The 24,679-nt window shown below is 37.5% G+C and overlaps 1 protein-coding gene across 2 annotated transcripts in view; it reads right to left on the bottom strand.

Annotated features, from left to right (window-relative positions):
- Positions 1–24,401, bottom strand: part of OTUD7A (OTU deubiquitinase 7A) — a 391,428-nt gene extending 367,027 nt beyond the window's left edge. For both annotated transcript variants that reach the window (XM_074294958.1, XM_074294962.1), the window contains exon 1: positions 24,125–24,401. The gene's annotated coding sequence lies outside the window, so the exon portion shown is untranslated. The remainder of the gene's footprint in view (positions 1–24,124) is intronic.
- Positions 24,402–24,679: the final 278 nt, after the last annotated feature.

Below are 24,679 nucleotides of genomic sequence, written 5' to 3'. Positions count from 1 at the left end.
GAAGTTCAGAAAAGTATAGTTAATACAAAAGTGGCCATGGATGGGGCAATAATAAATTCTGATTTGACCATGTTGAGTTTGGGATGCCCATTTGGTGATATGTGACCACGGCTCAGGAGAGAAGTGAAGACTCTAGATAGAGATCTGTGAATCATCTAGGAATCATAACCATGGGAGCTGAAGAGATTGATTAGTGTCTTGGCTCCGAGTTTTAAAAGCCTTTCCTGGGTTTAGCCTCTCACCTGCTGAAAAACTAGCTAGCTCAATTTCTGTTCTTCTACATGGCTAAGTCTATTTGCTGCCGATCCTGAAGTCCAATATTCTGTTATTTGTGTATTCCTTACAAGCTACTCCCCTGAGATCCCAAATAAACAGGCACATTCATTCTCATACTCTATCAATTGCTTTGAAATTGGAAAAAGCATGATTCTTTGACAGCTTTAAGCTTCCTTCATCTTAGAAGGTACTATTAGTCCTCTCACCCAGAATAACTCTATTTGTGCTATTGCATTCTCTCTACTCTATCACATAAATCTCTGCAAAGGCTGATAACTTCACACATGATTTGTTTAGCAACTGATTTACTCTCCTGCCCCATGAGGTCATAGGATCATAGAAAAGATCAGAGATCTAGAATATCAAGGATCTCAGAAGTTATCCAGGACGAGAGCCTCATTTTATAGGGAAGGAAACTGAGCCTCAGAGAAGTGACTTGGCCAGAGTCTTGCAGTAAATGGGATTTTTAGGACTAGAACCCAGGACCTCTGACTCCATTTCCAGCATGCTTTCCATTATTCAACAAGTGAAACATAAGTATTTATGAAGGCCTACCTCCATCAATAACTAATGTTTTCATTTGACGTCTTGTTTTTTCTGTGGACAGGTCTACAGAAGAAGGAACATTTATGATAAATATTTGAACCATCCAAATTTCATATTTTACAAAAGTAAGTGCTGTCTCAAGTAAGTCAAACACAGTCTCCTTCCTCTAGTTATATATTATCTTTAATCAACAAAGACAGACAGACATACTGAGGTCAGAACTCATTGCCCAAAGTGGCACAGGAAGTGGTAGAGCTAGAATTTGAAATCTAGTCTTGTCTCCATATACAGCACTCATCCCTTCTAGGTACTATTTTGAGATGTTTACATCAGTTTCCTTATCTGTATATCTATAACAATAATAACAGCACTTACCTCATGGAGTTTCTGTGAGGATCAAATGAGAAAATAATTGTAAAGCCCTTAGCACAGTGCCTGGCACATAATAAGTAAATGTTGGGTATTGTTATTATTGATTATTAATTGAGTGTTAGTTGATACTGGAGTTGAAGGGAAAAAATTCAAAGATAGATGGTATTATTTAAAAAACTGATTAAACTTGTAGAGACTTTATGGATGGGCCTGTGACCATTTTATGACATAATGCTGAATAATACCCATTTTCATTTTAAAACAATGCCATGATATTTTTTCAAGGCAGGGGAGATTCAGTCATAGTCAGCCCATTACCCACATCTGCCAAATTGCTGCAGTCTTGACAGAAAGCATGTATGCAAAGAGGCCAGCTGTTCATCTCTTAAGAAGTAAGCCAAAAAACACTTTACAGCTTCTAACAGTATAAAGGGAAAGCAAAAAGATGACCTAAGGCATTCTGTATTACCAGGTTAAAAATGGACATCCCCAATAAACAGAGCTCATAAATGAATCCAGTGTAACTGCCTGCCAATTCCATAAAAGAAGCCAATTCAAACCACCGAACTGACCACCAACCAATTGAATGCAATTCAGCCAACATTTATTAAACCCTTCCTGTGTGGAAAGCACTGCAAAAAGATCAAATTCTGGGGTCATTGAAAATGTCTTAGAGCCACAAATGATCCAAGACATTTCTTCCCCCATGAGCATCTGGCCATTGCCAGCCTCAAAGCAACAGAAAAAAAAAATTCTATTACTCTATGGATACCAGAGCATAACAACAGGTCAGTCAGCCAACAAAAGTTTATAGAATCCCTGCTAGCAGCAAAGCATTTCCTAGGTACTTCTGGGGTTTGGGGAAGGCTATAGGAACAGAGAAATGAGTTGCTACCTAGCATATGAGGAATGTATGAAAGAAAGGCAGTATTGCTTATTAGAGATACGGCAGGATCATTGAGCATTCAACATGGGGTCTGAAAACCAGAGTTGAAATCTCAACCTGGGTGATGTCACAACTTCCCTGAGTCTCAGTTTCCTCAGCTGTAAAATGTTCATAATCATATTTGTACTATGAATTTTATAAGGTCATTCATCGATCTAGTGCAAGAAAGGATCTTAGAGACCTCCAAGTCCAACCCCCTTTTTACAAATGAGGAAACTGAAGACCTGGTGGGACCTTACTCAAGTTCACCAAAGAGTATCAAATAGGATTGGAACCCAGGACTCTAAAATAAGAGCTCTTTTAATTGTGCCAGATTGCCTCCATTTTAAAGAAGCATTTTGTAAACCTGGATAAAATCCAAATTCTTAAATCTTGTGTCTCCAAATCATAGGCTTATAATATTATTTTCCTTTATATACGCTATGCTCTAATCAAGCTGCCCCACATTTCCCTCCATCCCCTTGAATTGGCAGGTTCCCTCTGGCCTCAGTGCTTTAGCACAATCTCTTATCTAAATGCACTCCTTATTTACCTCTGCCTCACAGAATTCAAAGTGTCATTCAATATTAGCTTCTTGTCCTACCTCCTATGGGAGACATTTCCTGATCACCCATCAAATTAGATTAATGAGCAACCATAATTCCAAACAACTCATGTTGAAACATGCTATCAGCCTCCAGTTAGATGGGACTCAATGAAATTTAGTCTTTTGTCTCTACATATAGCCTTTTTTTCTTTTCTTTTTCTTTTCTTGCTTTTTTTGTAATAGAGAGGACAATGTGGATAATGCAAAGAAAAAAAGTGTTTTGCATGTCTATACATATTTGTAATGGGTTTTGTTTTTCTTGACTTCTCAATGGGCAGGAGAAGGGAGAAAGAGAATTCAGAAATAAAAATAAAATAAAGTTGTATTTTTAACAGTTCTCATGTACATAGTAATTTGTGCACTATCCCCCCAACTCCAATAGAATGCAAGTTCCTTGGGGGCAGGGATTGTTATCATTTTGTTTTTTGTATCCTAAGTGCCTCTAAGTGCATTAGACCTCAAGTATCATATAAATATGAGTCACTGATGATTTTCAATAAAATGACAGTTTCTTGAGAGTAAGGGTATTTTGGTTTTGATTTTGTCTGTCCAGTGCCTGGAAAACATGTTCTTAATAAAAACTCAATACCTAACTGATTCAACCCATGAAACATCATGAGCTCCTCAAGGATAGGGATTGTTTATCTTTCTTTGAATCCCTAGCATTTAGCACAGATGCTGAAATGAGCTTTAAAGAACAGGTAAAATTTGCAAAGGCAGAGAAGAAAGGGAAAGAACATATCAAGCAGAATGAACAGCATAAACAAATGCACAGAAAAGAAACGTATTTTAAAAGATAGAAGTAGATTGACCTCACCACAGAAAAATCTATGACCAGAATCTGACTAATATTCTAAGAGAATGTTAAAAAAAATGTTTATCACAATAAAAGGCTTGGAAGAAGGAAAGGAAGAATTTGGTCAGCACTTGCTCCTTTTTCCCTCTATGAATTAATGGTCAAGTACCTGAAAAATCTAGTAGAAGTCATGAAAGTCTAGGATTCGAGTTAGCTCGCCCAAGCCAAGAAGTTCTTTGAGCAATGATAATCACAGATTATTTTTCTATCTCCATCACTAAGTAACTTCCCCTCCTTAGAGGTTCATGCTATACATATCTACCACCAAATTGAAATCCTGGCATTATTATCTGTAGCTCCCCAAATCATTCTCCTTCCTTCCCCAATGAATCCAGTACATAGCTCACAATTTTTTTTCTCTTCTCCCCAACTCCTCATAGTACAGAACTTCAACAAAAATACTGACTCTAGCTAATACCATATACTCTATTCCTCAATATGCTCACTTCCCATGACTTACTCCCCTATTCTACTTCAATGAAACACAAAGAGGGTCATACCCTTAATCTTGCCATCACTTACAAATCTAATACCCTCTGTGTTCAAAAATTTGGAAATCTCCTTATCTGACAATAATTTAACTATTTTTCACTTATCTCTGTGCCTTCCCCTTCTTGACCCCTTAATGAACCAAATTAACTCTATACAGTCCACCTCTCTAGAATCCCTATTCCCCTTATTTTAAGATTGCATCCTGCCAAATTTCAGCCTTGGATTATGCCCGTCATCTGCCACCTTTGCTCCCACATACGTGCTCTTGAACAAAGTTGGAGAAAATTTGTACTGTACTGGGTACAGTACAAATTTATAAGATACAATCTCAACAAGGCTCTTACTGCTGCTAGGCTATTTTATTATAACTGCTTTATCAACTATCCCATTCTCCAGAGCTCTTACAAACCTTTTCATTACTTCCCAAAAATACCATGGCCCTATGTCCTCCACTCTCTCCTTTAGGAACTTTACCTCATATTTTACAGGAAAAAAAACTGAAGCCATTAACCATCAGCACCCGCTTTTCTCCCTCATAACATCATTTATATGCCTTCTATCACTATCTTCTTCTTCACCTCTGTCTCATATTATGAGGGGATATTAATCAATAATAAAACTAACTCTTCTGCCTGCTCAAGTCATCCCATTCCATCCTGTCAAAACTGTCCCCCCGTCAGCCCTATTCTACAAGTTATTTTCACTGGTAAATATTTTATTTCATATTTTAAAAGTTTTATTGATGTTTTCTATTTCTTACATAACCACAGCATTTCATTATCCCTTCCCCTTCCTCTCCCACAGATTCATCCATATGACAAATAGTATTTTAAAAGAATAGTAAAGTCAGCACAACTTATCAATACATTGAAAAAGTCTGAAAACCACGTGCAGTGTGTAGCAACTGCAGGCCCACCACTATCACAAAGAGATAGGTTGGGGGTATATTTTCATATCTCTTCACTGGAATCCTATATGATCTATATAATTTTACCACATGCAGTTTTGATCTTTTAGTCTCGTGTTCTTTCCATTTGCATTATTGAAATTACTGTAAAAATTGTTTCCTTGGCTCTACTTATTTCACTATGCATTAGTTCATATAGATTTTTCTATACCCTGTATTCATCACATTATCATTTCTTATAATACAGTAATATTCTATTTCACTCACCTAACACAAATTTTTTTAATCATCCCACAAATGATGGGCATTTATTTATTTTGTTTCTAATTCTTAACTATCACAAAAAAGTGTTGCTATAATTTTTTTGCATTACAGGGGGACTTTTTCACCTTATCTACAGCTTCCTTAGGTTAAAACTTCAGTAATGAAATCCCTGGTTCCAACGGTTTGGACATATTAGTCACCTTATTTGCATAATTTCAAATTGAATTACAAAATGGTAAGTACTATCTCATAGCTATACCAACAATTTATTAGTGTATTTATCTTTCAACAATCCCTCCCACATTGATTATTGCCACTATTTGTCATTTTGGCCAATTTTCAAAATGTGAGATAAAGCCTTGAAGTTGTTTTGGTTTGTATTTCTCTTATTAGTTCTTATTAGAACATTTTTTCATGTGGTTTTGTATATGTTGCAATTCTTCTGAGAACTCTTGTTCATATTTCTTGATTATTTACCTATGGGGAGTCACTATTAAGCATATATATTTATTAATTATTTCTATATCTTGAATATAAAATGCCTATTGGAGAAATTTTTAAAAGTTTTCCCCATTTAACCACTTTCTTTATTAATCTAGATGCATTAATGTTATCTGTATAGAAGCTTTTCAGTTTCAAGTTCCCTCTTCTGCTATAAACACAGTATTGTATTCCTTTACTTTAATCCTTATTTAAAAGTTGGCCTTAATCTCATTGGCTCTCTTTCCCTGGCCCCTGATCCCATCTTCTCATTTGATACTCCTTTACCTTTAGGATTTTATTTATTAGATCCTTTTCCCCCCTGATTGTATCTGGTAATATATTTTCCCCCTCTTTTATTCTTTCAGTTAATCAAGTAGAATCTCTTTTCCTCTCCTCCTTTTCAGCTAGTTCCGTTCCTTAGTTTTGAAATTTCATTTTTGTGCCCCTTTCCAAAAAGGATTTATTTCACTCTTTTCATTATCCATCTACTCTTTCTGTTTACTCTAGACTCATATTCTGTGATTCAAAACCCCATAATGATCTGGCTTCTCTTTTCTCTGTATTCTTCATGCAATCTAGGCTACCAAGGTATCTCTTCTAGGCTCTCCCCTCTGGGTACTTTTTGCCACTGCCTTATACAGTTTCACTTTCTATTATGCCCAACTTCTAGAACAATCCAATTACTGCAGATATCAGACAAGATGCTCCCCTGGCTAGGACCCTTCCCACAATGTTTTGTATCTTTTCTCTTTCTTTTTCTTTTCAATAATATTTTATTTTTCCAAATACATATAAAGATAGTTTTCCACATTCATTTTTGTAAGACTTTGTGTTCCAAATTTTCCCTCCTTCCCTTGCTTCCTTCTCCTCAAAAAAGCAAGTATTATGATATGGTTAAATATGTGCCATTCTTTTACACACATTTCCAAATTAGTCATGTTGGACAAGAAAAATCAAATCAAAAGGGGAAAAACCATGAGAAAGAAAAAAAACAAACAAACAAAAAGGTGACAATAATATGCTTTGATCATATTTGGTCTCCATGATTTTCTCTCTGGATAGGGATGGCATTTTCCATTCCCTTCAGCTATAGGTGCCCTGTAGGTTCTGCTTTGAGCCCTCTGTACTACTTCATTAGGTAATCTCATCATCTCCTATGGACTTCACCATATCTACGCTGACAATTTCCAAATATACTTATCCTGGCCCAGTCTCTCTTCAGACCTAATCTCACATTTCCAACTACCTTCCAAATATCTAGCTGTGGATGTCCAACAGATATCTTAAACTCAACAAGTCCAAAATCAGTTATTATTGCCCCTCCACCTTCCCCACTTCCTGTCTTCTCCATTATGAAGAGGACAATAGCATCCTCCCAGTGCTCAGGCTAGCAGCATGGGAGTCATTCTCTGCTCTTCATTACCTCTTTCCCACTACATACAGTCTGATGTCAAGGTCTGTGCATTTCTCCTTTACAAAATCTCTTGAATAAGCCCCTTTGTCTCCTCTGGCCCAGTGCAGGTTCTTATGCCTAAACTATTATAATAGCCTGCTGATGGGTCTTCCCATCTCACGTTTTTTCCCCACTATAATTCATCCTCTATTTAGTCTCCAGTTATTTTTATAACACCCACATCGGACCAAGTTATAATCCCTACCAAACTCGATGGCTCCCTATCACCTCATAAGTGCTTGATAAATATTAACTGACTAATTTTAAAATGGAATATTTGTTTATTTAAAAACAAAAAGCAGCATGGTACAAAGGAGAAGACACTGGATTTGGAGGAGACACATTTGGGTTTGGATTCCTGCTCTGGCCCTATTTACGTGTGTGACTTAGGGGAAAGCTATTTTACCTGTGTGCCTCAGTTTTTTTCTTTTGTAAAATGAGAAGATTGGACATGATGATCTCTATGGTTCCTCTGGCTCTGAATCTATATTCCTATTATCCTAAATTCAGAAATTACTAAATGACAAAAAAGCCTACCTCTGAAAAAAATAACTATTATTTTCCTCCTACATACAGTCTCACAAGGCAGAGAAATCATATTATATGTTCATATTAAAAATAGTATAAGCAAATAATTTCCATATCTATACAAATTTCCCCTAAGGAGTAATTCTCAAATTCATACACACTTCAAGAAAAAAAATACAAAAAGCAAGAGAAATATTTAATACCTCTGTCACAAGATAATCCCTGCAAAACTCAGTAATGCTTTCATAGGAGATAGTAATGTTGGGGATGTATGTCAGATCTCACATCTGTTCTAACTTTGCCAAACACAAGGAATATCTTTCAATTTGTAGAATCAGCTTAAAAGGATCTTCTAGCTTCATGCTTGAAATCTCAAAGGTTGCTTAGGGCAAATTTATATCCTAAGAGGATTCCCCTGTCCATCATTTCTAACAAACAGCTCCACGATCTCTGCTTAAAGACCTAATTTTTATTTGTTATATATCTTGCATTTGCTTACATGTGTACATTTTCTTCCTCTTGGTAGAACATAAGGTCTTTGAGGTCAAGGACTACTTTGTTATATCATTTTTGTGTCCCGAGTCCCTGATATAATTCCTGCAACACAAGAAGAACTTAATGATCATTGATTAACTAAACATCTCCATTTTGACCTCCTCACTGTATAGATGATAAAAACTGAAACTCTGAGGTTAATCTACTTGTCCAGTAGCTGGTGTGAGGAAAGAGATTGTAACTCATATCTCCTGATTTGTAGGTCCAATATTCTTTCCTTTATTATCCCATGTTCCCAACTGAAAATGGGTTATTAACAATGATTTCTCACAGACATTCTGGGAGCAAGCCAGAATTGAAGCCAAGCCAGCATGGGATTCAAAACCAGCTGCTGGCATTTTCCCTGAAGACATTCAAGGGTGGAGATTATTTCTTTGATTTTTCTATATGTGTATTTACATAGATACATCTATATAAAAATTACAACTCCTTCTATGAGCTCACCAAAATTTTACAAGTTTTCTAAATAAAGGCAATTAGTTTTTCTAAACTCTAAAGCCTAAAATTAATAAGGCCATATGACACAAAAAGGAAGAGAAATCAGACAGAAAAAGTCAAGAAGCAGGTAAAAAAATAAAGCAGCATGCAAAGTATCCATTAGAGACCAGCTACAAAGAAGTCCATTCCAATGATAGTTCATTGCCAAGCATGGTGCCTCATGGGGAAGGAAAGTCAGTTATTGAGAGGTTTCCATTCTACCTAAGCAAATAAGAAAACAAGCTCAGCCACTCAGCCCAAATGACTGAATCTCGTCCAAACAATGGCAATTCCTCAATTAGATTTGGTTGGATCACATCTCTTTATGAAACAAGGTCTTGGGCTTAAAATAGACACATGGGAGCTCATGGAAGATGGACCATGTGAGGAAACAGATTGGGGTAAGTGAAAGCTATACTAGGAGCCCGAGGGCCTGAGTCAAGCTTAGTGTGACTTCTTGTATGACCTTGTTTTTAAAAATCCCTTTAAAGGTACCTAATGGCACAGTGGAGAGATAGAGGACCAGCCCTGGGGTCAGGAAGACCTGAGTTCAAATACAGCCTCAGACACTTTTACATAGCTGTGTGACACTGGGCAAATCACTTAACTCTGCCTTGGGGGAAAAAAATCAGGTTAAAAAAGTCACTTTTTAAAAATTCTTTGAGCCTGTTTCCTAATCTTTAAAATGAATTGGTTGGACTAAACCCTAAGATCTCTTAGAGCTCTATTTATATGGGACCAACTCCTGACTCAATGCTGAGCTATTCTAAACAAAAAGGATATAGAGAACTCTGATTTTTGTACCTGGGCGATTGTTGATCTAAATGTAGCTTCTACTCTGCTGAAGGACTCTCTTGGCTGAGTTTTAGAACATTATCCCTAGGTATGCCTTCTGGTAACAAGCTAAAGTGTCTACTTTGAACATCTGTTAGCTGTTCTTGTGCCCCTAGTTTAGGCACTGCTTGGCCATACTATTTTTAACTTAACACCTTTATATTCCATCTCCTGCCAAATTCTCCATCCCTGGAATAATTTTTGCTGGATTTTCCTGAATCCTCTTCTCTTTTTCTTTTCTTTTTTAAAGAAAGGAAGGGGAAGATTTCTGAGGTGTCTGACTGAGTAAAACAATCCCAATATCATTTCTCTAGGATTGAGTCCAGGGAAGCAATGGCCTGCTTCTTGGTGACATGAAACCCTCTGGCATGCAGCCCCAAATAGCTCTGACCTTCTCCCTGGCCATCATTATGGTCCCAGTGCTCATCTGCATGGTTGTCTGCTCTCACTCAATCTTACTGAAATTACAACAGCCTAGAGAGAAACCACTTCATTAAAGAGCACCCAATGAAACATCATTATACAAGCAAAGCCATGTATTTTTGTGTTTTCCTTAAATGGGTATGAAACAATTCTGCAACTTATAGTTGCCTAAGAAACTAAGAATTTAAGTAATTTGTCCAAGTCACATTCCCAGGTAAGGCCTGAACCTAGATTTTCCTAGCTCTCAATATAGCCATCTATCTATTATATTATTCTGCCTCTGAGCTGTATATATTAAAATTCTTTGAGCCTGTTTCCTAATCTTTAAAATGAATTGGTTGGACTAAACTCTAAGATCTCTTAGAGCTCTATTTATATGGGACCAACTCCTGACTCAATGCTGATAGGAGTTGTAATTTTTATATAGATGCATCTATGTAAATACACACACACACACACACACACACACACACACACACACACACACACACATATATATATATATGTCTTTTTCCAAATATTAGCACTGTTATATCTAAGCCATTGAATACAAACAACTAGCATTTACATTTCTGTTTATAACTAGCACTTACATTTTCCAAATACAGTGCTAAACACTTCAGATACAAAAAAAATTAAATAAATAAGCAAAAATCATTAACCTGCCCTTAAGGAGCTCACAGTCTAATGAAAATGACATTAAAACAAAAAACTTAAGACATATACAGAATCATTTAGGGAATAATCTTAGAATTCTAAGATTAAGGAGGAATAGAAAAAGGTTCTTGTTTAAAGTGAGGTTTTAGCTGAGAGTGAAAGGAAATCAGGGGAATTAAGGGGTAAAATTAGGAAGAAGAGCATTCCAAACATTCAGGATTACCAGTAAAAATGCTCATACTTAGCAGTTTTCAAGGGCAAAAATAAACATTTAAAAAGCCACAATTCAAAAAATCACAGAAATGATGAGGAGAGTAAGGTATAAAAGATGGGAAAGGTGAGAAGGTATCAGGTTATGAAGGGCTTTAAAAGTCAAACAAAATATTTCCTATGAGTTTTAAGAAAAGAGGTTTAACATATTTGATGATTTACTGCCAATCTCATCCTCTCATTAATTTTTACCTCTCTTCTAAGGAAAATTTTCCTTCTCTCAGAGTGGTGAAATATCACTAACATGACCTTTACTTTTCTCCTCTCCATTATTAGAATTCTCCAAGAGAACACAGCTAAAGTTTCTATTGATAAATGAGTGATTTTAACCAAAGAAGCTATGCTACCTTAATAACTATAGACTAGAATGGAAGAGGTCATATGAAAGAACTTGTCATTTTGCTTTTTAAAATGCATTAGTCTCATTAAACTTATATAAAAATAATTTCCTAATTTGTCTTTTAATAATTCCCATAATTTTTAAAGCAGGTTATGGTAGTGATCAATTGCTTAGTCATCTGCTCTTATGTCAGCCATTACAGAGACAGACAACAAGACAATTCACAGAACTGCTGATCTATTGGTTTAAATGTTGAAATGTTTCACATTTATAGTTCACAGAATGTATCATATTTCAGAGACTCAGAGAAATTTAACAATATAAACCTGTATAACTTTGAACTTTCACAATATAATGGCTGAACAATTTCAAAGAGAAAAAGTAATGTTATATTTCATTTCCCTAAGACAACTAATGATATTTCATATTATAGTAACTCACTATTAAAATTTAATATTTATTTCAACTCTAGAAGTTGATGAAAGACAAAACAACAACAAATGCAAGTAATAAAAAGTTGTCCTCTTCAGAGAAATGATGAATTTTTCCCTGATTAACTAGTCAATATTTATAAATGTTCAATGACATGCAGACTACCAGAAATTGCCTTTGAACCTAAAAAGAACAGGAGTAAAAAAGTACAATGAATCTGAACAAAATAAAAATTAAGATCAAAATAAGTATCCTTGCTTTATGAAAAACAAAATATTTATTCTTCATTTGTAACTCCAAGCTAGCACTATACTATACTAGCATATTTGAATATTTTTTCAGGTTTTAATCACAACCATATAAATTCATTAAACTTTCAAAATAGAATGGACTGATCTTATACTAATAAATTCTAAATGCTAAATATATTTGCCCAAGTAAGGGGGGAAGCAATTTCAGAATTGCTATATGAGGTACCAAAGAGCCTGAAAGAACTCTCCCTTACCCAAGATTACTTCTTCCATTTCAAAATCACCAGGCCATTTTTTTGATACTGTACTTCAAAAGATACTGCTGGCCATTTTTCTTTACAGGAATAACAGAATATCAATAACAGATGTTGAAAAACCTACTTAAACTCAAAATGAATTTAGTTGATTTAAATATGAAAAAATGCATGAACTTTGAATAATTGGAAAAAATAACTGTAATTGATAAGCTGTAGTCCAAATACTTTAAAATAACCAAATAAATGCAAAGTAACCAAGAAAATTTGTTGTCCTTTAATGATTAGCATCTACAGAATATCCAATAGCCTTTTCTAAACAAGTAATATGCTAACTCACTACAACACAAATTTCAGGCCACATTTTTCAAAAAGATCTAATTTAGTATTTCAATTTGTGTCTATAATAATCAATTTGTATATACATGTTGCCAAGTTAAACAGATTTACCACAGAAGTTTCAAACACAATTTAATAAACTGTAGACACGACTAATGAATACTCTACTCCATCCCAATTTCCGTGTCATTCGAGAAGGGAAATAGCCCATTTTTATCAGTTTTCTGTATTCCACTCAAAGCAAGGAAAAGGAGAGCTCTACCTGAATCAATCTTGCCTTCCACTTTTGGATGGCATCTCAGAAGAGGATGGGACATGTCCTAACAATTTTTGATGACTCACCTATCAGTATTGGGGAGTGGGAAAAGACACAGGTAACAGAAGGTATCCATACTTGAGAGTACATAACAGACAAATAGGTGATATAGTGAGTAGAATTCTGGGCTGAAGTCAAGAAGATCTGAGTTCAAATCCAGCCTCAAATGCAAGCTGTGAGACCCTGAGCAAGTTATTTAATGTTTGCCTACCTCAGTTTTTTCAACTGTAAAATGAGGATAATAATAGCACTTACTTTACAAAGTTGTTATAATTATAAAATATATACTTAGTACAGTGCCGAGGACATAGTAAATTGTTATAAGGATAAAATGTGCACTTAGCATAGTACCTGGCACATAGTAAGTGTTTAATAATTGCTTGTTCCCACCTTCCCTCACCTATAGATTCCAGAAGCTATAGTTCAGTTTTGTCTGACGCTCCTTGACCCCAATGGAATTTTCTTGGCAAAGATATTAAAGTGGTTTTACCATTTCCTTCTTCAACTTATCTTACAGATGAGGAAAGTGAGGAAAAAATAAAGTCAAATAACTTGCCTGGGTCATACTTCTCCAGTAAGTGTCTGAGACCAGATTTGAACTCAGGAAAAGGAATATTCCTGACAACAGGCCCAGTACTCTATCTACCTCACCACTTAGCTGTCTCCAGAGTCTTATTAGTTCTCTCTCAAAATGAGGGTGGGGTGAAATTTATTATTCCTACTTTCCCCTATAGAGAAACTAATTTATGCATTAAAAGAGAAAATGTTTCCCCTATATAAGTTTACATGAATCCATATCCTAAAAGAAGGATTAAAGGTTAAACTTCAGTATTAAATTTCAAATGCATACCTTAAAGAACTGATAGAAAAAAGGTAAAAATAAATTTTATTTTTCTTCCCCATGAATATTTCTCCTTTCATTTTACTATTCTTTTAAAAATTCTTCTTAACATGAATTTAACAAACATGGGTAATTCAATTTTTCAATTTACAAGGAACAAAAAAGAGTTGCATATGAACCTTGAGCTCTTATTATATACAATTTGTTTTTTTATTAATGTGCATATTAAATTTAACGTAAGAGTAACTAAACTGCCTCCCTTGTTTGTGTCCCCTTCTGTCTTGTTCTCTATTTTTTAATGTTTCGTTGAAATTCTATTTTTTTTCTGTTTCCTATCACAATCCACTAACTCTCCACCCCCATAGATAGAGACTCTTCCTTGTAACAAATAAGTATAGTTATGCAAAAGAAATAAACACAATAATCATGTCTGAAAACATATGATCTCATTCTGTACTTATATTCCTACATTCTACCATTCTTGACATGGGTTCTATATTTAATTTTTTTTGTTTGTCCCCACGTTTTCTATAAAAGTATTACTCCTACATCCAAGATAAAAAAGAAGCAAAAAAATGCATAATAATCTCTCTACTGGTTTTCTAACACCATGCTAAGCTCTTCAAGAAATATACAAGTATATAAGACAGTTCCCCTTCAAGGAGCTTACAAGACTACTAACTTCTCGTTTACATTACTATTGTTGTCACTAATATGTTATACTCAGAATTAACAGCTCTTTTGAAGTTCTAAATCTAAGAAGCCAAAAGGAGACCTCAAAGTAAAAGCAGCCAACAAGAATGTATTGAGAAAGTACTTGAATCAACTCAGAGGATAAATAGCTCCAAATAGGATAAAAGTTGGAACTTTAAAACTCATCAATATAAGCTGCAGACAAATTGATGGACAAATTGAAACAGAGAAAATTGAATGGACTAAACATTAAGTGATACAAAACTGATCCCCAGGTCTGAATTTGAAGCACCTCACAGTGTTTTCAATTATCTCAATGTGTGCCATGAAATTCTCTAAAGATTCTCAAGACAAAATTAAACATTGTAGAATATATTGAGTAACCACTTCTAAGGCTTATAGAATCTTAGAGTTGGGATGGTCCTGATCATCTAGTTCAGGTGTCCTATTAAAAATAAAGAAATTAAGTTCACTGAAACAAGAATGAAATAAATTAGATTACATATACTAATTTTTATAATTTAGGTTGACTCAAAGAAATACAAATATATACACAAAAATGTGACACACACCTTAGAGAAATACTATAAAAATGTGTTATTACAAGCTAAAATGCTCTTTTATAAAGGAAACTATTGAAAAACAAATTTGGGACAATAATCAACTGAAAATGAATTCAACTTTTAAAGTAAACCATTATATTTTATAAGGTATATTTTATATTCCAGGACTTTATATATTGCAGAAAAGTTGCTGGTGTGCATTGGCCTTGTAAGTTTGCTCACTTGTAGGGTTTTCCCTCCAATGAAATCACAAATCCAGGATATACTTTATAAACATGAAAAGTGTTTTACAAATGTTAAAACATTATATCAATTTTAACTATTATTATTATCCTAATTAAGTCCTTAGATTTGCTCATAAACATCACATGTTCACAACAAGGATGCATGATAATAAGCTAATACTGGGATATGGGCATATCCTAATACAGACAAACTCAAAATATTCTTATAGTCAATAGTGAATTGTCTTTATTTTTCTATGTATCTGCTTGTGCCAAAAGAGATGTGTTCAAAGTCTAATTTGAAGAGGATTTGAAGTTTTATGTAAATGAGCTCTTACACTATAACTCATTTCATGAATTCAAAGAAGATTAGAATTGGAAGAAATATCTTGTCCTACCCCATTAATTCTGCATATGAGGAAATTGAGGCAGAAAAGCTACTAATTAATTTATCCAAGATCCCACAGCTACTTAGTGGCAGCCAAACCTAGAATTATCCAAGACTAAGTTAAACATTACTTTTACCACATCCTACTGATACTGATTTAGATTTAACAACAATCATCTCAAATTCATGGACCCCACTCCTATTTTTTTAATTTAATTATGTGTAGTAAAATACTTCACAGACAAACAAAAATATGATCAGTCTTATCTTCTACAACATTATTAAAAGGGGCAATCTTTTGTACATTTTCAAATTGTATAAAGCCTTTATTTTCACCTAATATATGTTAGTTACTGTGCTAGATGGTAAAGATATGAAGGAAGGAAGGAAGGAAGGAAGGAAGGAAGGAAGGAAGGAAGGAAGGAAGGAAGGAAGGAAGGAAGGAAGGAAGGAAGGAAGGAAGGAAGGAAGGAAGGAAGGAAGGAAGGAAGGAAGGAAGGAAGGAAGGGAGGGAGGGAGGGAGGGAGGGAGGGAGGGAGGGAGGGAAGGAAGGAAGGAGGGAAGGAAGGAGGGAGGGAGGGAGGGAGGAAGGAAGGGAGGGAGGGAGGGAGGGAGGGAAGGGAGGGAGGGAGGGAGGGAGGGAGGAAGGAAGGGAGGGAGGGAGGGAGGGAAGGAAGGAGGGAAGGAGGGAAGGGAGGGAGGGAGGGAGGGAGGGAGAGAGGGAAGGAAGGAGGGAGGGAAGGAAGGAAGGAGGGAAGGAAGGAAGGAAGGAAGGAAGGAAGGAAGGAAGGAAGGAAGGAAGGAAGGAAGGAAGGAAGGAAGGAAGGAAGGAAGGAAGGAAGGAAGGAAGGAGGGAAGGAAGGAAGGAAGGAAGGAAAGAAGGAAGGAGGGAAGGAAGGAAGGAAGGAAGGAAGGAAGGAAGGAAGGAAGGAAGGAAGGAAGGAAGGAAGGAAGGAAGGAAGGAGGGAAGGAAGGAAGGAAGGAAGGAAGGAAGGAAGGAAGGAAGGAAGGAAGGAGGGAAGGAAGGAAGGAAGGAAGGAAGGAAGGAAGGAAGGAGGGAAGGAAGGAAGGAAGGAAGGAGGGAAGGAAGGAAGGAAGGAAGGAAAGAAGGAAGGAGGGAAGGAAGGAAGGAAGGAAGGAAGGAAGGAAGGAAGGAAGGAAGGAAAGAAGGAAGGAGGGAAGGAAGGAAGGAAGGAAGGAAGGAAGGAAGGAAGGAAGGAGGGAGGGAAGGAAGGAAGGAAGGAAGGAAGGAAGGAAGGAAGGAAGGAAGGAAGGAAGGAAGGAAGGAAGGAAGGAAGGAAGGAAGGAGGGAAGGAGGGAGGGAAGGAAGGAAGGAAGGAAGGAAGGAAGGAAGGAAGGAAGGAAGGAAGGAAGGAAGGAAGGAAGGAAGGAAGGAAGGAAGGAAGGAAGGAAGGAAGGAAGGAAGGAAGGAAGGAAGGAAGGAAGGAAGGAAGGAAGGAGGGAGGGAAGGAAGGAAAAAGAAAAGAAAAGGTCCCTGCTGGAAAAGTATCTGGAGTTGGGGGTTAGGAATTGGGGTGAGAGAATATATTATATTATTTTATACTTCTTATTTTCTGTCTTAGAAATTAATGCCTGCTATTTGCCAAGCAATTTCTTCCTTTGTATTCCTTCAGTGAGATCTACTAATGCTCATTTTGCCCTTGGTCTGAGGAAAGGTTATCTCAAACAGAGACCATGAAGTGCAAGACAATTAGCTCTAATCAGTTTAAGTGGTTTTATGGCTTTAAGTTAGGTAGAGCAGTGGATGAAGAGCCAGGCCTGGAGTCAGGAAGACTCATCTCTCTGAGTTCAAATCTGGCCTTACTGTATGACCCTAATTAAGTCATTTATCCTGTTTGCCTCAGCTTCCTCACCTGTAAAATATGCTAGAGAAGGAAATGGCAAAGCATTCTAATATCACTGCCAAGAAAACCACAAATGGGATCATGAAAAGTTGGACATGACTGAACAATAAACAAAGTCATCTACTACGTAGCATACTGAAAGAATGGGACTTCAGAAGTTCCAGCAGCCCTCAAAAATGGAAAATACTTGTCTTTGGTGCTGACAGGTTGGAGCTTTTCTGAACTGAGGTCCCTTTCCTCTATCTGATATGTGGCTAGGAGTAGACTTATTCTGACCACACACTCTTTAAAACTACATCAACTCTTGACACTTCCCTCTATCCTAAAACTCAAAAACAGTTAATTTTCAAGTCCATTCAATGTCCTCAACCATTCTTTCTCTTCCTTTTACAGAGCTACCAACCAAGTTTAGGCCCTTCTCTCTCCCTGGAGATTACTGCAACAGCTTCTTAATTGCTCTCTCAGTTTTTAGTCTCTTCCCTCTCCAATCTATACTTCATTCAGTTGCCAATATCTTCTTTAATAAACTCCAGGTCTGCTCCCATCATTCTTCTATTCAGGTATCTGCAGTGCCTCTTCAATGAGTTTAAAAGAAAATAAAAGCTCCTCAGTTTTTGCATTAAAAGCTCTCCACAATCTGACTCCAGGTTATTTTTTTCAAATAATTTGTCTTCAATTTTCAATATTCAATTGAATTTATATTCAAATACTCTACATTACAATCAAACTAGACTATTAAACCTTTTCCCCAAAATCAGCATTCCCTCTCCCATTTCAGTGAGAGAACAGGGTTAGAATCCTCCACATCTGGAATGTACTTACTACCCTCCTTAGAGTACTTTACCTCTCTCACTGCTTTCAAGAATCTTGGTTTCCTCCTCTAGAAAAGTAAGGAGTTGAGTGAGGTAGGTTCCAGCGACCCTTCTCACTCCATATCTATGATCATAGTCCATGGAAGGCCTTTTTTGATCCCTCCAGTTTTTAGTACTCTCTCCTCCATCCGATTCTCTCTTCTTTAAGCATCTTATCTCCTAAGAAAAATTTTTTGAAGGCAAGATCTTTCCAAACTTATTATGCATTACTACCATTCAAAGTGGTCTTCAGTCCAGACAAACAGGATGCCATATTCCATTTCCCCCTCCTATCTATCCATCTTTGCACAAGCTAACTTCATCCCTGGACATACCACCTTCTCATCACCACCTCCTGGAATTAAGCCTTCATTTCCTTCAGAGCCCATCTGAAAAGTCACCTTCAACACGAAATGTATAAAATTGTCCCAGCTGTTAACACCACAAATTCTACAAATTACCAACCATGTATTGTATGTGCTACATAGTATCCCTCCTATATAAAAATCAAGAATCTTAAGGGTAGGAATGGTCTAATTTTGGTTTTTGTTCCCTCAACACAGGTTGTGACACCAAGTAGGTATTTAAGAAAAGTTTTTTGGATTAAATTATGTTCAGAGATGAAGATGGGAATATGGGTCGGTATTCTATACAACATCTGTGGAAGGTCTCTAAAATTAAAATCAAGAATTCATCTATTTTTGTTTGATTCTGAAGTCAGAGGACCTAGATTCAAATCTCAGCTCTAACAGTCTAAAACTAACTATATGACATTGAAAAAGTAACATCTCCGAGCCTTAGTTTACCCATCAATAATTTGAGGTGGCTAGACTAAGATGGCTTCTAAAGTCCAATGAACCTCTAGTTATCATTTTTGACATTCAGAAACCTACACTTAATCATATGAATAACAAACAAGTTTCACAGTTAAATTTTTAAATTTACCAAAAGTTTTTAAAAATAAAGTCTTTTACAAAATACTATAGCATTAGTTTATTGCTTCAGCCTTTATTTCCATTCAAATTCCTGTCATTTTTATTTTCTATATACTTCTCAAAAGTGATAGCTCTGCTGATTTTTCTACTGGGAAGTACAGCTTCCAAGAGTCCTTAAAGCCACCTGTTCCTCATCCCCATAATACTGCTTACCAAAATATGTATTAAAAGGCATTCTGTTAAGTGGAAGAGACTTTCCAGAGATAGTCTGCTGGATATAGATATATAGATATAAATGCTATATGTATGTATATGTATGTCCCTATATTGATTTTAAAAATTAAAGCTTTGGGAGCAGCTAGACGGATAGAGCATTAGCCCTGGAGTCAGAAGGACATCAGTTCAAATTACTCACTTGACATTTACATAGTAGTATGATCTTAGGCAAGTCACTTAACCCCAATTGCTTCACACACACAAAAGGAAAGGGGAAAAAAAGTTAAAGCTTTGCAAAGAAAAGCACTAAAATTATTCAAACACTATGCATGTGAATTTTCTAACCTTATGATGAAGATTCCCATTTGTGTCTCGGCTATTTTGAGGTACATAAGAAATGGGGGTAAGAGAGAAATTAAGGCAATTATCTTTTTTAATTCTTTAATCAACTATTCAAATCATTTCCAGTAAACAATAACACTTCTTTTTTAGCATAGGCAAATTCTAATAACCATTCTAAGAAACATAGAAATGTTTTACATCTTATTTGCTTCTATGAAATGCATGCAAGCGACCCTACTGTGCCATACTTCTTACTGTCTTAGCTCAGCTACTGCAAGTAAAATGCCTTTTTCTTGCCTAATGCCACACATGGGAACATGCTGTTAAATAAACTGGCACATACTGAAAGTCAGATTAACTACATTTAACTAAAGAACACAATTGCCTTTTTTTCCTACCCTCTCCGTTTTCTAAGGGGGTAAAGTTTTAAAGGTTAAATGTTTGGCTTTCCTTTACATAAACACAGCAGGGCTGACAACCATGGTAAGAATGGGCAGAGTGGCCCTTTCTATGACTGTAGAACTGTTAAGTTGCCAAAACATCTAGCCAATATAGTCAAAACATCCTGTGTGTGTATGTGTGTGTGTGTGTGTGTGTGTGTGTGTGTGTGTGTGTGTACACTCACCATTCTTCCACTGGTCATTGGGCCCCTGTTGTCAATCACACACATACACACACACACACTGCCACCAAGTATTTTGGCATCATGTAAATACAACCTAAAAAACGATATTCCACATCTGGGTCACCTCTGTAGAAGCCATTTCATTCCTGTCTCTCTCCCCCTCTGCAAATCTGCAACCAAAAAGTCTGATACTGGAACTGAATTTTAAGACTCTGAAAGTATACCAAGCAACCGCCACCCTTCCATTAAGGGCAAAGTAGTTTTCCAGCCCCACACCCCAGACCTCCTCTTCCAAACAATATTTAGGGTATTCTTTAAGAGTAGTTTGACCAAAGGCTAATTCATCAAGTCAAGTTCAGCACTCCCCCTGCTGGCACTCCAGGAACTGACTCACCTTATTTGATGGGTCTATAGAGACTCAATGAGAATAATCTTAGTGCCCAAAGGAGGCAAAAACAAATAAATAAATAAATAAAAGTTCGTGACAAATTTAGCTTCTTGAAAGTTAAACACTTCTTTAAATAATGAAGTGGAAAAGATGGAAACATTTTTAAAAGATTAGCTGACCCAAGTTTTAAAGAAGCATCTGAAGCAAATAATGTTTTACTTAAAGTGCTTTTTTTAAAAAGTAAAATACAGTACAGTCATTTTAACAAATATGATAAATAAAAATCTGACATTTTCTTCAGTATCTATTAATATAGTGATGACATTTATACCTTACTTCAATATTTCTTAAGAATCTATGATTTCATCCACGTAGGAGTATTCTCTCTGACAGTTCAGATTGGAGCCTAGGGAAGCATTTTCTTACAATGCCAAAGAACATTCATCACACTTCAAATCAGAGGGCGGGTATTCAAATCCTAACTTTGGCACTTACTATCTTGCCCCAGCTTAAGTACCTCCCTAAACTTCCATGGGCTTCAGTTTCTCAACTGTAAAATGAAGGGAATGACATCCGTGACTTCTAAGATTCTTCACTTACATTTGCAGACCTCCTTTATCAATGGATAATTTCATATTAGCCAAAATGCATTCAATACTTGATAGCTAGTCTTCTAGAAATGAGCCTCTTGATGCTTAGCCGGGCTAGGCCTCTGACTCGACCCATTCTAGAAACTTTTTTCAGCTTCACAGAACATGCCAGAGGATGAAGTCTCCAGCACCATCTCCATGCAACACTCAGCCTTTAGAAGAGATTAAATCAACTACATACTGTAGATCTAAATTAACTAAATGCAGCAAGTTTTCAGCCAGATCATTCACTGTAAAGCCTCATCTTTTTTTCATGTTTGAAATACTGAGTGAAAGGAGCACTAGGAATATCCCCAGCTCTGTGGACCGCCCTCAGTGACTCAACCTTCAGGTACAGAAAAGTTCAATCAACTTTTAGGAAACAGCCCATTTTTATCTTCAACTTTCCTTTTTCTTACTTCAAATGAATTTTCATAATAAGAAGACTGGCTTTCCAGAAGGACTGAAATAAGCTCCTAATTAGACACCCAAGAATATAGACTTTTAATTATTACTATCCTGAAAACAAGAAAAGCAGAGAGACAATGTTTCTATTCTGGACTTTTGCAAACTTACTTTGTAGTGTGGGTTCTACTAAAAAAAAAATTCACATATGGCATGAAGCTTATAAGTTCCTGACCACTTCAGCATTGATTACTGAAATAAATCAAGGCATGTTAATTGCAATCAATTATGAATTGTCATTCATTATTAAGCATGCTCGCAGCAATACTTCTGCTCCTATCAAATGTCCTTTGTTTGTAAGGCATTGAAGTCTCTATCCAAAAAATGCCTGGGAATTCTTACCTCTGTTACCATAATGATTGCACTATCACAAAGAAACTTATTATCTGCAACATGTTGCTCACGTATTTGGGAAATAGTTCCTAGAGAACTTGGAATTTTCAACAACCACTGTGGTTCTTGCTTCTCTTTAGGTCTTTAAGAAACCAAGGAAAACTGGAGAGAAAGAGGAGTCAAAGAAAGGAAGGAGTGAATGAAAGTTATTCTTTTGGTCAATGAGAAGCCTTCACACTTGATCATTCCTGAAGTTCTGGGGCCTTCAAACCCCTAAAAGCTGAAGCCATATTGGTTTTGATACACAATCTACACCACAGATTTTATTAATGTCACACTGCTTTCTTATCGATACAAATATATGAAATTCGTCATCATCTTTTCCAAACTATTCTTAGTTGACATCTTCACTTATTTTTAATGGTGAATAGCTAGATGAGAGTCTGAGTTTGTATACTTGTGTCTGCAAAGCTTTTTTCCACTGTGTAGCCCAGACAGATGTGATAAGGATCTAACAAGTTTCCATGCACAACCATTTGGATGGCTTATTAGTCAATTCCTCCACTCTCCCCTCTCCAAAAGTACTCATTCTCCCCTTCTCTGTCACAGTTGCTGGAGGTCAAATCAAGAAAGTTAAAAATGCAGTGCTTTGGTGTCTGATGCATAAAAGGCATTGTGAGACTTCCCCAGCTATGTCTAGAGGTAGAGTAGATCCACAGGGCTGAGCATAGTGAAGGAAAGTTTCTGTTAATGATGACATCATTGACATTTCCCAAATTTAAAGGGGCATTTAAGGCACAGCAGATGTGATTTTTTCCCCTCCACTGAAGAGACACTACGGAAGGCCTCCGGGTACGTGGTAAAATATTTCCCTAATTGTATAGATTCCATTTGGCCCAAACCAGAGAAAAATGAACTGTTCATGTTCAGTTACTGTGGCATATTGCCTGTGACATTCTATGCTCCAAGTTAATGAGTCTCCTAAAAGCTTAGACCTAAAGTGTTTTTCCATTATAAAGAAATACAGAGAGACATTGATCCCTGGTAATGTAGCATGCTAAAGAAAATTATAAGGGTCACTAAGGGAATAAAGAATTTACTACATAGCGCTTCCACATCTAAATCCAATATTTATTTATATAGGTCCTTTCTGTAATCACATGCTCATCTACGGGAGGGGGGAGGGGAGAGGTAAGAGAAAATCGAAATACGGGAACAAATTCCTGAGTTTGTCTCCCGGAGAGGCAGCTCGGGACTAATCACACAAACGATGCTTCTCCCACCTGCCAACCCACCAGCTTCCCGCACGAGCAGAGCTACACGCACAGCTCCCGACTGGACCCCTTACATTGCTACACTAAAAATAAAAAAATAAAAAACCACAGAAGCAGCAGCAGCTACAGCAGCAGCAGCAGCAGCAGCAAAACAATGATGAATTCCGTGTGAGATCCTGCAATGCAGAATCCTCTCCGAATCTCATTACTGAATGGAGGTGAGGGAAGTCCACGGCGCGAGCATCCCGGCGTGTGCAGAGACCGGGAGGGTGACTAGTGCCTTCACCACCGGGAAAAAGGGGGCACTCCGGAGGTCCGCCCCTACGCCCTCCCCCTTTAACCTTCCCTCGCCCCCCCGGCCGGGCGCGAGGCAACTTCTCTCTAAGCGGACCCCGGCGTTCAGGAGGCTGGGGGAGGGGGCGGCTCTCCCTCCTTGCACCCCGGCGGGAGGAAGGACACGGGCGCTCCCGCTGCCCTGCCCGCACCACGCTGGGAGCTGCACACTGGCGGCGGTTTGGGATTAGCAGCAGCGCACCTGTCCCATCCTCTCTCCGCTGCAGTGACATCCCAGAGCCGGTGACCTGCCCGGCGCCATAGACCGGCCCCAGCCCCGCGAAGAACCGCCGGTTTCTTACCTGCTCTCTACGCCTGCTCCAATCCTTTATTAACCGACTTCCATTTTCTTCTGCTTTAAACTAAAAGGAAATCAAATCAGCTGGTTCGGTTTCCCCTCCTTCTCTCTCTCTCTCTTTTCTCTCTCCCCCTTCCCCAGCGGCCGCTCTCAGTCCCCGGGATCCTCCTCCTTCTATTCCTTCTCCTCCTCCTCCACCTCCTTCTCCTTCTCCTTCTCCTCCTCCTTCTCTCCCCGTTGCCTGGAGGAGCAGCTGCTTCTCTCTCCTACACTCACCCTGCAGAAGCTTCGGAGAGATACCCCTCCCCCTGTGTCTGACGTCACCTGGCTGCAAACTCCCTCCCCCTCCGCCCCAACCCAACACACCCCCCGCTTCTCCCTCCTCTCTACCCTGCAGAAGCCTTTCAGCAAGAAGCGGCCGCTGCCTCCTCCTCCTCCTCCTCCTTTCCCTCCTCCCTCCCCATCCTCTCCACCGCCTATCCCTGACGTCACGGGGCTGCAAGGCCCACCCACCCACTGCCTTCCTCCTCTCCTGCGGAAGGCTCCGCGACAACCTGCT

The sequence above is a fragment of the Sminthopsis crassicaudata genome, chromosome 2, assembly GCF_048593235.1.
Source record: "Sminthopsis crassicaudata isolate SCR6 chromosome 2, ASM4859323v1, whole genome shotgun sequence".
Classification (NCBI taxonomy): Eukaryota; Metazoa; Chordata; class Mammalia; order Dasyuromorphia; family Dasyuridae; genus Sminthopsis; species Sminthopsis crassicaudata.
The sequence above is the reverse complement of the archived record's forward strand: the minus strand, read 5'-3'. Positions and strand labels throughout refer to the sequence as shown.